The sequence below is a fragment of the Crinia signifera genome, chromosome 9 (genome assembly GCF_055691185.1).
Source record: "Crinia signifera chromosome 9, ASM5569118v1, whole genome shotgun sequence".
NCBI classification, from domain to species: Eukaryota; Metazoa; Chordata; class Amphibia; order Anura; family Myobatrachidae; genus Crinia; species Crinia signifera.
Genome location: NC_139225.1, coordinates 69,339,495 through 69,353,881, shown reverse-complemented (window position 1 = coordinate 69,353,881; position 14,387 = coordinate 69,339,495). Strand labels below are relative to the sequence as shown.

Sequence of the window (14,387 nt, the reverse complement as noted above, 5' to 3'; positions counted from 1 at the left end):
CATTATTATTATACAGCGGGAGCAGCCTGTGGTGTCGTTGCATTATTATTATACAGCGGCCCTTTGAGGGTGACCAAACTGCTGATGCAGCCCCCGATGAATTTGAGTTTGACACCCCTGATCTAAATAATTACTTTAGCTCTGTATTCACTATAGAAGGAGAAGTGAAGGGACCACAGTTAAGTTACAAGGACAGTCATAAAAATAAGGTAGATGGAAGTACATTTACTAGGGAGAAAGTCCTAACAGAACTTTCAAGACTGAAAGTGGATAAATCAATGGAGCCAGATGGAGTGCATCCAAGAATACTAAAAGAACTAAAAGATGTGTTGGTAGCGCCATTAACAGATTTATTAAACCAGTCACTAGATACAGGTGCAGTTCCAGAGGACTGGAAAAGAGCAAACGTAGTTCCACTGCACAAAAGCGGAAGCAAAGAAGAAGCAAGTAACTACAGACCAGTAAGCCTTACATCAGTAGTAGGGAAATTAATGGAAACACTATTAAAAGAAAGAATAGTGGAATATCTTAAATTAAACAACTTACAGGATCCAAACAGCATGGTTTTACGGCAGGGAGATCATGCCAAACAAGTCTCATTTACTTTTTTTTGACTCCGTGACCAAAATAATAGATGAAGGGGGGGCTGTAGATGTGGCGTATCTAGACTTTAGTAAAGCATTTGACACTGTCCCACATCTCAGGCTGCTAAATAAACTTGAAAGTGTGGGATTGGATTATAAAACAATTAAATGGATAAGAACCTGGTTGCAGGATAAGAAACAGGTATCTGTACTTGGACCAGTGCTCTTTAATATCTTTGTTAGTGACATTGCAAAAGGTATTGAAGGGAAAATATGCCTTTTTGCAGATGACACAAAGATATGCAACAGAGGGGTAAATCAAATGAGTGATGATCTAAGTAAACTTGAAAAGAGCATGGCAACTACAGTTGAATGCTATAAAAAATGCTAAATTATGCACTTGGGACTCAAAAACCCAAAGGCTCAATATAGTATCAACAGGGTACTATAGTGGAAACTACTGAGGAGGAATCTAGGAGTCACTATTTCAAGTGACTTAAAAGCAGGAAAGCAATGTAACAAAGCAATGAGGAAGGCTAGTCAGATGCTTGGTTGCATAGGGAGAGGAATCAGTAGTAGAAAAAAGAAGTAATAATGCCACTTTATAGGTCATTGGTTCGGCCTCATCTGGAATAGTGTGTCCAGTTCTGGAGACCATATCTTCAGAAGGATATAAATACATTAGAAAGTGTAAAAAGAAGGGCAACTAAAATGGTGCATAGCCTACATCACAAAACTTACCTGGAAAGACTAAAAGATCTTAACATGTATAGTTTGGAGCAGAGAAGGTAAAGGGGTAACATGATAGAAATCTTCAAATATATCAAGGGTTTTAACATAGTACTGGAGGGACATTTTCTTCAAAGGAAAAGAAGTAATAGAACACGAGGACATGCACTGAAACTGGAGGGAGGTAGGTTCAGGGGAAATGTTACAAATAATTACTTCACAGAAAGGGTAGTGGATAAGTGGAATAGCCTCCCATCAGAAGTGGTAGAGGCTAAGACAGTAGAACAATTTAAACATGCTTGGGATAGGCATATGAATATCCTTACAAAGAAATAAGGATTAAAAAGGCTTGAGATTACCTGAAGGGTAAAAAAAGGGGCAGACTATATGGGCCAAATGGTTCTTATCTACCGTCAAATTCTATGTTTCTATGACCACCATCTCTATCTTAAAGAGGCAGCAGCGGTGCTGCATTGATCTTTGTTAAAAAAAATTTGGGCAGACCTGACAGGGGGGTGGGCACTTGCCCGAGTGCCCCCCCCTAAATCCGCCTATGACTCCAGTTGTTGTGAAAATACACATCCCAGCATGCCTTTCCATAGATTTAGCATACCCTAATAGCAAAACTGTGGCAAGGCATGATGGGACATTAGGTTCACAACAGCTGGAGGGCCATCATTTGGTCATGCCTGGTAATCCTTACCCTTTGTCCTAATAACAACACTAATACCCTAACCCTTGTCCTAATTCTGGATACACACTCCAAAATATGTGTACCCAGTGACCTTGTAAGCAATAGGAATCGGCGGTGATGCCGACATACACACTTGCCGATGCCAGCAGCAAAGAGTGATGGCAGGGGTGGGGATGCATTCTGCAATTGGCAGGATCGCATCGCTAGTGACATCTCCAATTGAGCTGCATATACAGACGATGAGGGATGTCGCTAGCGAGCCTTGGGATATGCACTGCTAATGATTTTTGCTGGGGGGCCGCTTACCAAAACCAGAAAATATTCGAGGGCCGCACAGATAATATCTTGTATATACAAATTCAGACAAAGCAGGTCTGTGTGTCAACGTTTCGGGTAACAACCCTTTATCAAGACATATATATATATATATATATATATACTTGTTTGGTGTGGCCGAGCACACTGCCCTGTTGCTGTAGCTGGTCGGGTGCCCCGTCAAAGGTTATGTAGACTGTGGCGGGGGTGGACGTAGCACTCCAGACATTGTAGTAATCCAAAAAAGTTTATTTGCAGACAAGCAACGTTTCAATGCATGTGCATTTTCGTCAGGCTCCTGGATTGTCCATGTTATATGCCTAGCAGTGGCGTAACTAGCGGTAGGCACCCCCCGGTGGCGGGGGGGAGCCGGGGCCACAGGGGCGCAGGTTTTGGAGAGGGGCAACCTTCTCCATGTCAACGCCAGCAGCAGCCCGCAGGCTGTTTGATCCCTGCAGCCACCATCCACAGGTATAGGCGGTCCTGCGCTGTCACATCTCTGAGTGACAGCGCAGTTAGCCCCTCAGCGCTCCGTTACCAGCCAATTGTAGCGCTGCTTGTGGGGGGTCCCAGCGCTGTAGTCACTACAGCGCTGGGATCCCCCACAAGCAGCGCTACAATTGGCTGGTAACGGAGCGCTGAGGGGCTAACTGCGCTGTCACTCAGATGCTGTGCCCGCACTGAGTCCGCGCTGTGTCATTATGCCGGGGGAGCTGAGGAGACGGAGCCCGCTGTAACATTATGCTGGGGGAGCTGTCACTCTCCGCCCTACGGTGTCTCCACATAGCGCCTGCAGCGCTATTTCATTGCCTGCCCTGCCTAATAGAACCCTCCTGCTCCAGGCTGCACGGCTGTGCAGACTTCAAGCCAGCAGGGAGACCTCTGCAGGAGCAGATAAGTATAATAACTGCACCAATACACCTGCAGCAAGTTTGCATGTGAGTTTGTACACCTACCCCCCCCCTGCAGCCTATAACCCTAACCACACACACCACAGCCTATCACCCTAACCATACACACACACCGCAGCCTATAACCATAACCATACACACACACACCGCAGCCAATAACCCTAACCATACACACACACACCACAGCCTATCACCCTAACCATACACACACACACCGCAGCCCATAACCATACACACACACACCGCAGCCAATAACCCTAACCATACACACACACACCACAGCCTATAACCCTAACCATACACACACACACACCGCAGCCTATAACCATAACCATACACACACACACCGCAGCCAATAACCCTAACCATACACACACACACCACAGCCTATAACCCTAACCATACATACACACACCCCGCAGCCTATAACCATAACCATACACACACACACCGCAGCCAATAACCCTAACCATACACACACACACCACAGCCTATAACCCTAACCATACACACACACACCGCAGCCTATAACCCTAATCATACACACACACACCGCAGTCAATAACCCTAACCATACACACACACACCACAGCCAATAACCCTAACCATACACACACACACACCACAGCCTATAACCCTAACCATACACACACACACCACAGCCTATCACCCTAACCATACACACACACACCGCAGCCTATAACCATAACCATACACACACACACCGCAGCCAATAACCCTAACCATACACACACACACCACAGCCTATCACCCTAACCATACACACACACACCGCAGCCCATAACCATACACACACACACCGCAGCCAATAACCCTAACCATACACACACACACACCACAGCCTATAACCCTAACCATACACACACACACACACCGCAGCCTATAACCATAACCATACACACACACACCGCAGCCAATAACCCTAACCATACACACACACACCACAGCCTATAACCCTAACCATACATACACACACCCCGCAGCCTATAACCATAACCATACACACACACACCGCAGCCAATAACCCTAACCATACACACACACACACACACCACAGCCTATAACCCTAACCATACACACACACACACCGCAGCCTATAACCATAACCATACACACACACACACCGCAGTCAATAACCCTAACCATACACACACACACCACAGACTATAACCCTAACCATACATACACACACACCGCAGCCTATAACCATAACCATACACACACACACACACCGCAGCCAATAACCCTAACCATACACACACACACACACCACAGCCTATAACCCTAACCATACACACACACACCGCAGCCTATAACCATAACCATACACACACACACCGCAGCCTATAACCATAACCATACACACACACACCGCAGCCAATAACCCTAACCATACACACACACACCACAGCCTATCACCCTAACCATACACACACACCGCAGCCTATAACCATAACCATACACACACACACCGCAGCCAATAACCCTAACCATACACACACACACCACAGCCTATAACCCTAACCATACACACACCCCGTAACCTATAACCCTAACCATACACATACACACACCACATCCTATAACCCTAACCATAGAGTGTATAGTGTAAGGTACATTATGGTGTAGGGTGTATAGTGTAAGTGGAATTATAGTGTGTATAGTATAAGTGACACTAAGACGTATTGCCTAATGTATAAGGGACAGTATGTGGGGGGGGCGCCTGAAAATATTTTGGCTGGGGGGAGCAAAATGTATAGTTACGCCACTGATGCCTAGACACCTGTGGTGTGCTGGTGATTCCCAGACTGCTCCAAAGGAGCTGTGCAAGACAATGGAGACGCTGACCTTGCAGGTTGAAAACACGGGGGTGCTGCCGGCAGGATCCTAGTACCTCAGGTGAGAAGGATCCAATATATACTTGTTTGGTTTGGCCGAGCACACTGCCCTGTTGCTGTAGCTGGTCGGGTGCCCCGTCAAAGGTTATGTAGACTGTGGCGGGTGTGGACGTAGCACTCCAGACATTGTAGTAATCCAAAAAAGTTTATTTGCAGACAAGCAACGTTTCAATGCATGTGCATTTCATCAGGCTCCAGCCTGACGAAAATGCACATGCATTGAAACGTTGCTTGTCTGCAAATAAACTTTTTTGGATTACTACAATGTCTGGAGTGCTACGTCCACACCCGCCACAGTATATATATATATATATATATATATATATATATATATATATATATATATATATATATATATATAAGGAAATTGAAGAGGGCACTCACCAAGTAGTAAATCATCAACTGGTTTTTATTGTCATCTAATAACCAAGCGTATCGACGTTACGTTACGTTTCGGTCCAGTATAGACCATCCTCAGGACAAGGTTCAGCATTACAAACAAGTGTCATGTGTCCTCTTAGGAGGAAGGATGCCAGGTCGCAAGTCTGTTTACAGTTGTTTGTAATGCTGAACCTTGTCCTGAGGATGGTCTATACTGGACCGAAACGTAACATAACGTCGATACGCTTGGTTATTAGATGACAATAAAAACCAGTTGATGATTTACTACTTGGTGAGTGCCCTCTTCAATTTCCTTATGCTTTGATGTTGATCCATCAGTAGGAGCACCCCCCCTCTCTCTACATTAAATATAGTGCGGACTACCTCCAAAAATTATATATATATATATATATATATATATATATATATATATATATATATATATATAGATTCAGCCTGGCACTCCACGAGTGACTGTTTGCAGCTGCCGCGGGTGCCTTCCAGACCCAATTGATAGAAAGTAGTATGAAACAAATAGAGGCACTCCAGCAGTCTTGGTGAAAAAAAGCAGGGTTTACTGTGAAACAGACGTTTCGGGGATATAGGCCTTTATTCAGATCTGATCACAGTACACATTTGTTCTCAAAATGGGCAAAACCATGTGCACTGCAGGTGGGGCAGATGTAACATATGCAGAGAGAGTTAGATTTGTGTGAGTTATTTTGTTTCTGTGCAGGGTAAATACTGGCTGCATTATTTTTACACTGCAATTTAGATTTCAGTTTTAACACACCCCACCCAAATCTAACTCTCTCTATACATGTTACATCTGCCCCACCTGCAGTGCATATGGTTTTGCCCATTTTGAGAACAAATTTGCATTGCAATCAGATCTGAATAAAGGCCATAGTCACCCCTTCTTCAAGTGTACAATAACGTCTCTTCACACCGTCGTAAGGGGCTGCCCCCCTTTAATTTGTGAACATTTGTATTTTGAGAAATATGGTTAGAATTGTATGAAAGATGGCCTGTATTGCAACTTGAGTTATAGGTGAAATGTGTTAAATAGAGAGCATATGATTTGGAAGGGGGTGTGTATTGTTTTGTTTAATTAAAAAGCGGTTACAGAGTAAAATGTACAGTGATAGTGTGGATGGTATAGTGACACATGTGGGTGTGGGTGTGTGGGGGGGTGCGTGTTGTTTAGGTGTGTGTGTGTGCAATAGTATACACAGGAAAAGGAGGCTGGGTAGTAATAGGGGTGTGTGGGCATATGAGGGACTAAAGGAGGGTGGGTGACACTGTGCACCATCTACCAGTGGGTGAGGGTCCAGTGTGGCAGCACAGGAGTACAGGACGGTGGACCTGAGTCAGTGTCTGCTCCTACTGGGTGGGAGTTAGGGTGCATGAGAGCAGGAGGCTGGGATATGAGGCATGATAGGGATATGTGGGCAACACAGCGTCAGCGACTCCCCAGTGGTGGAAGTTACGCATCAGGAGATCAGAAAGCTGGGTAGTGATAGGGGTGTGTGGGCATACAGGGGACTAAAGAGGAGGTAGGGGGACACTGTGCAGCTTCTCGAGTGGGTTAGGGTCCAGCGTGGCAGCACAGGAGTACCGGACGGTGCCCCTGAGTCAGTGTCTCCTCCTACTGGGTGGGAGTTAGGGTGCATGAGAGCAGGAGTCTGGGTGGTAAAGCATGATAGGGGAATGTGGGCAACACAGGGTGAGCGGGTCCCCACTGGTGGAAGTTATGGGGCAGGAGAACAGGAGGCAGGACAGTGATAGAGGTGTATGGGCATGAGGGGTAGTAAAGGTTTTTGCCTGTTGCAGAGTAGGGATGGGCATTGGTACAGACGCCATCGATGGTTGGCATTGATGGTGATTTTGCACCCTGCCATCGATAGTAGTAAAATATTACTTGGATAACCATCGATTGTTGTAGCTATCGACGATCATCCATTATATCTGACTGAATAGGCCGGTGGGACAATCAGAACTCGGTGGCGGGACTGTCAGGTGTGGGGGGGCTATCGCTATGACCTCTACACATTGCTCCATGTGTAGAGGTCATAGCGATAGCGCTGTGCGGCCGTGCTGCGCTATCGACACCAATTAATAACCAGCATGCTGGATAAATCTAGTGAGATCACCAGTCAGGGCCAGTGTTCTCTGGTGAGAAGATCAATCAGGACACAGCGCTGACACATCGCTGTGCGCTGAGCGATCTTACTGAGCAATCTACATTGCCCCTATGTCTGGCATTAGGTGTTACTTTATATTTTGGATGGGTGGTTTAAATACTCTTTCTGGTGACCATTTCTACATGCCTTGAGAAAGATACCGCAAGGTATCGAAACCGGTTGGCAGTGGTCATTTGAAAATACTTTGAAAAAGGGACCGGACGGACTTCACCTCACAGCCAGTATCCAGGGGCGCCTGTTGTGGTTTAAACATCTTGTGCCTTTGTGTCTACATTTATTTGTGGACATATCTGAATGGTGAGAGTCTTAAGATCCCCTACATTGTACCTTGTTTTTACCTGTGTGTCATTAAAAGTAAATTTTTACTGCACCATGATGTTTCTCTTATCCGTTTGAGACAAATTCGCATCTAAGGAAAGTGAGAGGAGTCCTTGGTTCCATTGTGACAAGCATTCGTCCCTCCCTTCATGCCTTATTGTCTACCCCACGTGTAGACCAAACAATTTGGTACGAGTTAACTCCAGTATCATTTGAATTTTTGTTGCATTGTTGAAACTATGGGCCTCATTCAGATCAATTCGGTACTGCGTGCTTTCGCACGCAGTACCGATGTTGCGCGTCAGGCGGGTATCTGCGCATGTGCAGGCGTATGGTGCATGTGCAGGCATATGGTGCATGCACCCACGCACCCATGCCGGCGTGGGGGGGGGGGAGATGGGCGGGGGGCGCCGGGCTGCCCCATTACCATATGGGAACGCCCAGCGTTCCATGGGCGTTCCCATGAGAATGCTGGGCGTTCTCATGGTAATGAGGCAGTGACGCAGGTGTGCGGGGTGGGTAGCTGGAATCACCGGATGTCAGCTGCCCGCCTATATCCACGCCAGCGTGCACGCAAATGTGCGCAACTAAAAAGTCACTTATATATGCGTGCACGCTAAACATCATTCGATGGTCGGTGACCATCGAAAGATGTGGGTGGTTACCCGAGCCATGCGAATGGATGTTTATGCAAAACATCCATTCGCAGCTGTTTGGGCGAAGCCGCACTTTGAGGGGGCGGTGGGGGGGCGGCGGTCGTTTGCTAGGCGGGGTTTGGTGGACTCGCAAGGCTGCGAATCAACCTGAGTAACCCCCTGTATCACACCGTTGTGTTTTTTTTTCCTTGTTTTTTTGGGGTCTCATCTTGAATACTTGTAAGCGCCCTGAACACCTGCCATATCCCGCCTGGTATTGTATGTAACTGTCTTCTGGAGTGGTTCTCCAATCTTTTGGATGTGGTTTTGGGGCTGCTAATTTAGCGCATGATATATTAGTCCAAATCTTTTGTTTTTGCATTGCCCTGTGTGTAGGTCCCTTAAGAAATTAAAGGTACAATGCTTGGGAGACGCTGAAATCATTTTATGGCAGTCAGACAATGATACAGATGTCTTTCTGTATACCTATACCATATGTTACACACTTATCAGTGATAACAAAGATAGTTTGCAGGAGACGTTAAAGAGAGACAATTAGATCTTGATAAAGCTGTGATATCTGTGCAGACATTTGTTTACCACAGTTTATATCAAAGGTTGGAAATAAGGAATGATCCAGTAACATGACTGGTCTGGTTTTGCATTTGAATAAGATCATACCCTCCAACATGACCCATTCCATTAGGTACAAAATGCTCTGTTTCTGGACTTTCCTGCTAGTCCCAGTTACAGAGGTGGGGCTGCAGCACAGTCCAGTATTCAAAAAGGGGAGCCACACCTAATGCCACTACAAACATCACCGTCCTAGACTCACTGGCAGTTTATGTGACCCCCCTCTTTGAATTTTGAACTGTGCTGGAGTCCAACCTCTGTAACTGCCACTGGCAGGGAAGTCCAGGAACAGAGCATTTTGTACCTAATGGAATGGGTCATGTTGGAGGGTATGTAAGATGCTTAAACTGGTCCCTGGCTTATGTCATCCACTCGTGTACAGTTCTTCGGTAACCTTGTAGCAGTGACAAAATAAAAGTTGCCACGTGAAGGTAAAGTGATGTATTGCACACCTTCTAAAAATTAAAAGAGGTGATGTTACAGTTTCCCATAGCAACCATATCCTGTCTATCATTTCTAGGATGCTATAGAGAAATGATAGAATCTGATTGGGTGATGAGCAACATTACTTCTTTTCATTTTTAGAAGCTTTAGTATATTTCCCCATAGGTTAGTGATGATGTTAGTTGTGTTAGTCTGGGCAGTCAGGAAAGTGTTGGAGAGAAGCCAGAGTTATCTGTGCAGATGTAGTGACTCGGAGAACCAGGAGGAGGGTATAAGATAAATAGCTGTCCTTTATTTACAATCACACCCCACCCCCACTCCATCCTTCAACTATACCAGGACAGTCAGAGCAGAATGGTTGATAGAGAGCTGTCAGCCCAGCAGCAACACTGGACTCAGGACAACACAGAAACTCAGTATTGTGTGTATGTAATCAGTAACTACACTGACAGGCTGCATAGTAAAACCCACATTCCTTTACGCCCCCTGACACCCTCTGTATTATCCAGTTCTTTGTGTCGTCTCCCCGTCTGTCAAATTCCTGCAAATCATATAAATGTAGTAACTTTTGCCTAAAATCCTATTTTCTCTTGTAAACCTCAGGCCACAAGCTTACACACTTTCCTATTTGTATTCAGGCAGTGCCAATTTAGCCATCTTAAAATGCCTGCTTAGTGTGTAATAAGCTGCTACCTTGTATAATAAAAATATATATGCTTTATAATATTCACTGATTACATGTAGTTGCTAAGGACATACCTTATAAAGCTGATCACATGCTACAGTCTGAATATGTGACCAGTAGGGCGGAGTGAAAATTTTTTAATTGAGATATTCCAAATCGGCTAGTGTGGAAAAGTTGTGACATGTTCTGGCAAGAGGCCTAAAGTTTAGCTTTTTAGGTGAAAATAATGAAACCTATGAAGAAGCTCCGATCTAGTTATAATTATGTCAGGACGTCTTGAAGTGGTTCATTAATATACTTTAGCATAGTAAAAGAGAGTATGAGCTTGTCCTAGTGCAAGTGACTGACTTTGGTGGGAGAAAAAATCCCTGATAATTGACCCATTTTCATAGTCACAATTGTGAATATCGTGTGTTTCAGGTCAAGTCAAAACTTTCCCACACTAGCCGATTTTGAATATCTAAATTTCAATTTTTTTCAATCCGCCTTATTGACCAGGGCATAATTTCCTACTTAAAAAAAATGAGTTTTAGGGAGATTCCAGGTGATAGAACAATGCACCACAACATTGATCCATACCTCCGGTTTTCGGGGATGTTCTCGCATCCCGCATGGGGCCGGCAGTGTCACGCAGCAGGGGGTGAGAGGGCAGTTGGGCATGTCCCTTGTCAGCGCTAAATAGACGTATGGGCTCAGCATCTATTCCCAAAGCCAGAGGGGCTGGGGGCATGGCTAGAGGCTCACAGAGCCTCTGAGCCATGCCCCCATAGCGGCAGAACTTTGCGGGAAGATGCAATTATAGGTTATACCCCCATAATTTTACGTTGCGCGTCTTCGGTGCGCACCTGTGTCCCTCTATCTTAAGCCAAGAAGTTGGGAGGTATGTTGATGGGGGGAAGGGCATCATTCTCTGCCCAAAGGTTTGTCTAGCTCTACCTATTTACTGTCACTTAGGGGTGTGTCCTGCAATGCCATGTGAAAATATATATATATATATATATATATATATATATATATATATATATGTAGAAATGTAAAAGGATATTGGCGACTAATTATTGTAAATAAGATAATTTGGATAAAAAATAAAATATTTAATAGGATGACAGTAAAACAATATATAAGTAAAAAGACAATTGTATACCAATAGACATATGATTACACAGTAAAAAGCTGGTATTCAAGGTATACAGGTGTAAAAACAATGTATAGGTATGAAATAGGGTGAGGATATATATATAGAGGGAATTTTTTTCTTATAAATCAAAAATAAAATTTTTTCGCTTATAAAAAAAAATCAGATATAAAAAATACTGAAAAGATATATAAAAAAGTTATATAAAAAAGTTCTTAACTTTTGGAGTGATAGGAGGTAGGTGGCCCAACGTGTTTCGTCGAAGTGACTTCTTCAAGGGGTGGGAGACAAATGAGCTCAGATCTGTATTTATACCTGTATGCCTGTCAGTATCAGCTATGACATCATTTCCTGTTCATTAGTCAATTACTAAGGCTTAAATCGTTGGAACATCATATATTGGGACTGGACATATGTTTAGAGGTTAATTCAGGTGCAGAGGTGTAAAACGCTATATTTACAACATTTTTAAGTGGCTAAAACGTTCATTTGGTGTAAAGTACATAAAATCGCGGCACTTCCGCCACGTTTCCGGCGTCCATACGGCGCTAGTGCGCATGCCCGGCTGTTCACTGTTTACATGAAGCTGTGACCTTCTCCGCTGGGTGCGCTTGCGCAGGAGGGCTGAGAGACTGTCAGAGGTTCTCTTGTATGGCTCTTGCGGATCTGTCCTTATCAGTGAGTGCCGGCGGCCATTTTGTTGGAGTTTTCCCATTGAAAAAGGCTGCTTGTAATGCTTCTTATGGCTATTTTCATTGCGCCCATATCATATATAAAAAACAAAAGGAAGGATGGTCAATACATTTGTTCTGGACTGTTGGGATATATAGTATACCCATATAAATTAGTAGTTAGAAATTGCGAGGCTAATTATAAGTGATCTCATATATAAATACACCAGTGTGTTCATCTGAAAAAGGTTTGCGTGATGGTTTGTATGTCAATACAAATATAGTGCATAATTAATAATCACTAAAAATGACCCAATATTAATAATTCGCATGAAATTTATTATTAATACTTCATATTGCTGTGTACCATACTATAAATAAATAAAAATAAAAATATATATAAAGTAGAAGAGTGCTAAAGTGCTAAAAGTTATTTAGACCTTAATAGTAGTTAGGTGTTTATGCATAAACACTATTAGTTATAATTCATATTAGTGATTTATGTGTGTCAGAATGAAAAGAGTGCTAAAGTGCTGAGTGCTAGAAGTTGCTTGAACCTTGATATTACTCCGGTATATATTATGCTTCTTATTTGGTACTACAGCACCAGGTTTTCCCAAGAGGTCTCCCATCTTGGTACTTGCCTGGCCCAACACTGCTTAGCTTCCAAGATCGGACGAGATTGGGCGTAACAAGTGTGGTTTGACTGTAGGAAAATACAGCGACACCTGGAGATTTTCAGTACTTTTATTAGGTTCGTACAATATACTACATATTGAGTGTGAAATACACCAAGGTAATAGATACGGAAGAGGGCAGTGAAAGACTGATCCAAGAAAGAAATGGTGTTTTTTACAGTGTTTTAACAGAGACATTAATAATTATTTTTATACAAGTGGAATAAAACGGATAGGATAAAAGAGTTAGATTCGACCTTATAGAAATGGCGCGATCTCATAATTGTCGTTGAAGCCAAGGGGGTGTAGAGTGTTTAATTCAAAGATCCAGTACATTTCCCGCTGGGACAGTTTTTTCGCCAGATCGCCACCTCTTGGTCCTAGTTTGACCCATTCAATAGCCTTAAAAGTCATTCCCTCTGGGTTGGCATTATGGTGGTTTTCGAAATGTACTGGATCTTTGAATTAAACACTCTACACCCCCTTGGCTTCAACGACAATTATGAGATCGCGCCATTTCTATAAGGTCGAATCTAACTCTTTTATCCTATCCGTTTTATTCCACTTGTATAAAAATAATTATTAATATCTCTGTTAAAACACTGTAAAAAACACCATTTCTTTCTTGGATCAGTCTTTCACTGCCCTCTTCCGTATCTATTACCTTGGTGTATTTCACACTCAATATGTAGTATATTGTACGAACCTAATAAAAGTACTGAAAATCTCCAGGTGTCGCTGTATTTTCCTACAGTCAAACCACACTTGTTACGCCCAATCTCGTCCGATCTTGGAAGCTAAGCAGTGTTGGGCCAGGCAAGTACCAAGATGGGAGACCTCTTGGGAAAACCTGGTGCTGTAGTACCAAATAAGAAGCATAATATATACCGGAGTAATATCAAGGTTCAAGCAACTTCTAGCACTCAGCACTTTAGCACTCTTTTGCCTTTCATTCTGACACACATAAATCACTAATATGAATTATAACTAATAGTGTTTATGCATAAACACCTAACTACTATTAAGGTCTAAATAACTTTTAGCACTTAGCACTTTAGCACTCTTCTACTTTATATATATTTTTATTTTTATTTATTTATAGTATGGTACACTGCAATATGAAGTATTAATAATAAATTTCATGCGAATTATTAATATTGGGTCATTTTTAGTGATTATTAAATATGCACTATATTTGTATTGACATACAAACCATCACGCAAACCTTTTTCAGATGAACACACTGGTGTATTTATATATGAGATCACTTATAATTAGCCTCGCAATTTCTAACTACTAATTTATATGGGTATACTATATATCCCAACAGTCCAGAACAAATGTATTGACCATCCTTCCTTTTGTTTTTTATATATGATAAACAACGCAGTGGCTAGAATAGACATGTAGTGACTTAAACTGAATAGCTGGGTGGGACCAAGACTTAGCATG

General features: G+C 43.2%; 2 non-coding genes across 2 annotated transcripts; one reads left to right on the top strand and one right to left on the bottom strand.

Moving 5' to 3' along the window:
- Positions 1-12,853: 12,853 nt before the first annotated feature.
- Positions 12,854-12,972, bottom strand: LOC146039197 (5S ribosomal RNA). The gene has a single exon (XR_014462724.1). It is a non-coding gene; the product is annotated as a 5S ribosomal RNA (ribosomal RNA).
- A 709-nt stretch (positions 12,973-13,681) lies between these two features.
- Positions 13,682-13,800, top strand: LOC146039196 (5S ribosomal RNA). The gene has a single exon (XR_014462723.1). It is a non-coding gene; the product is annotated as a 5S ribosomal RNA (ribosomal RNA).
- Positions 13,801-14,387: the final 587 nt, after the last annotated feature.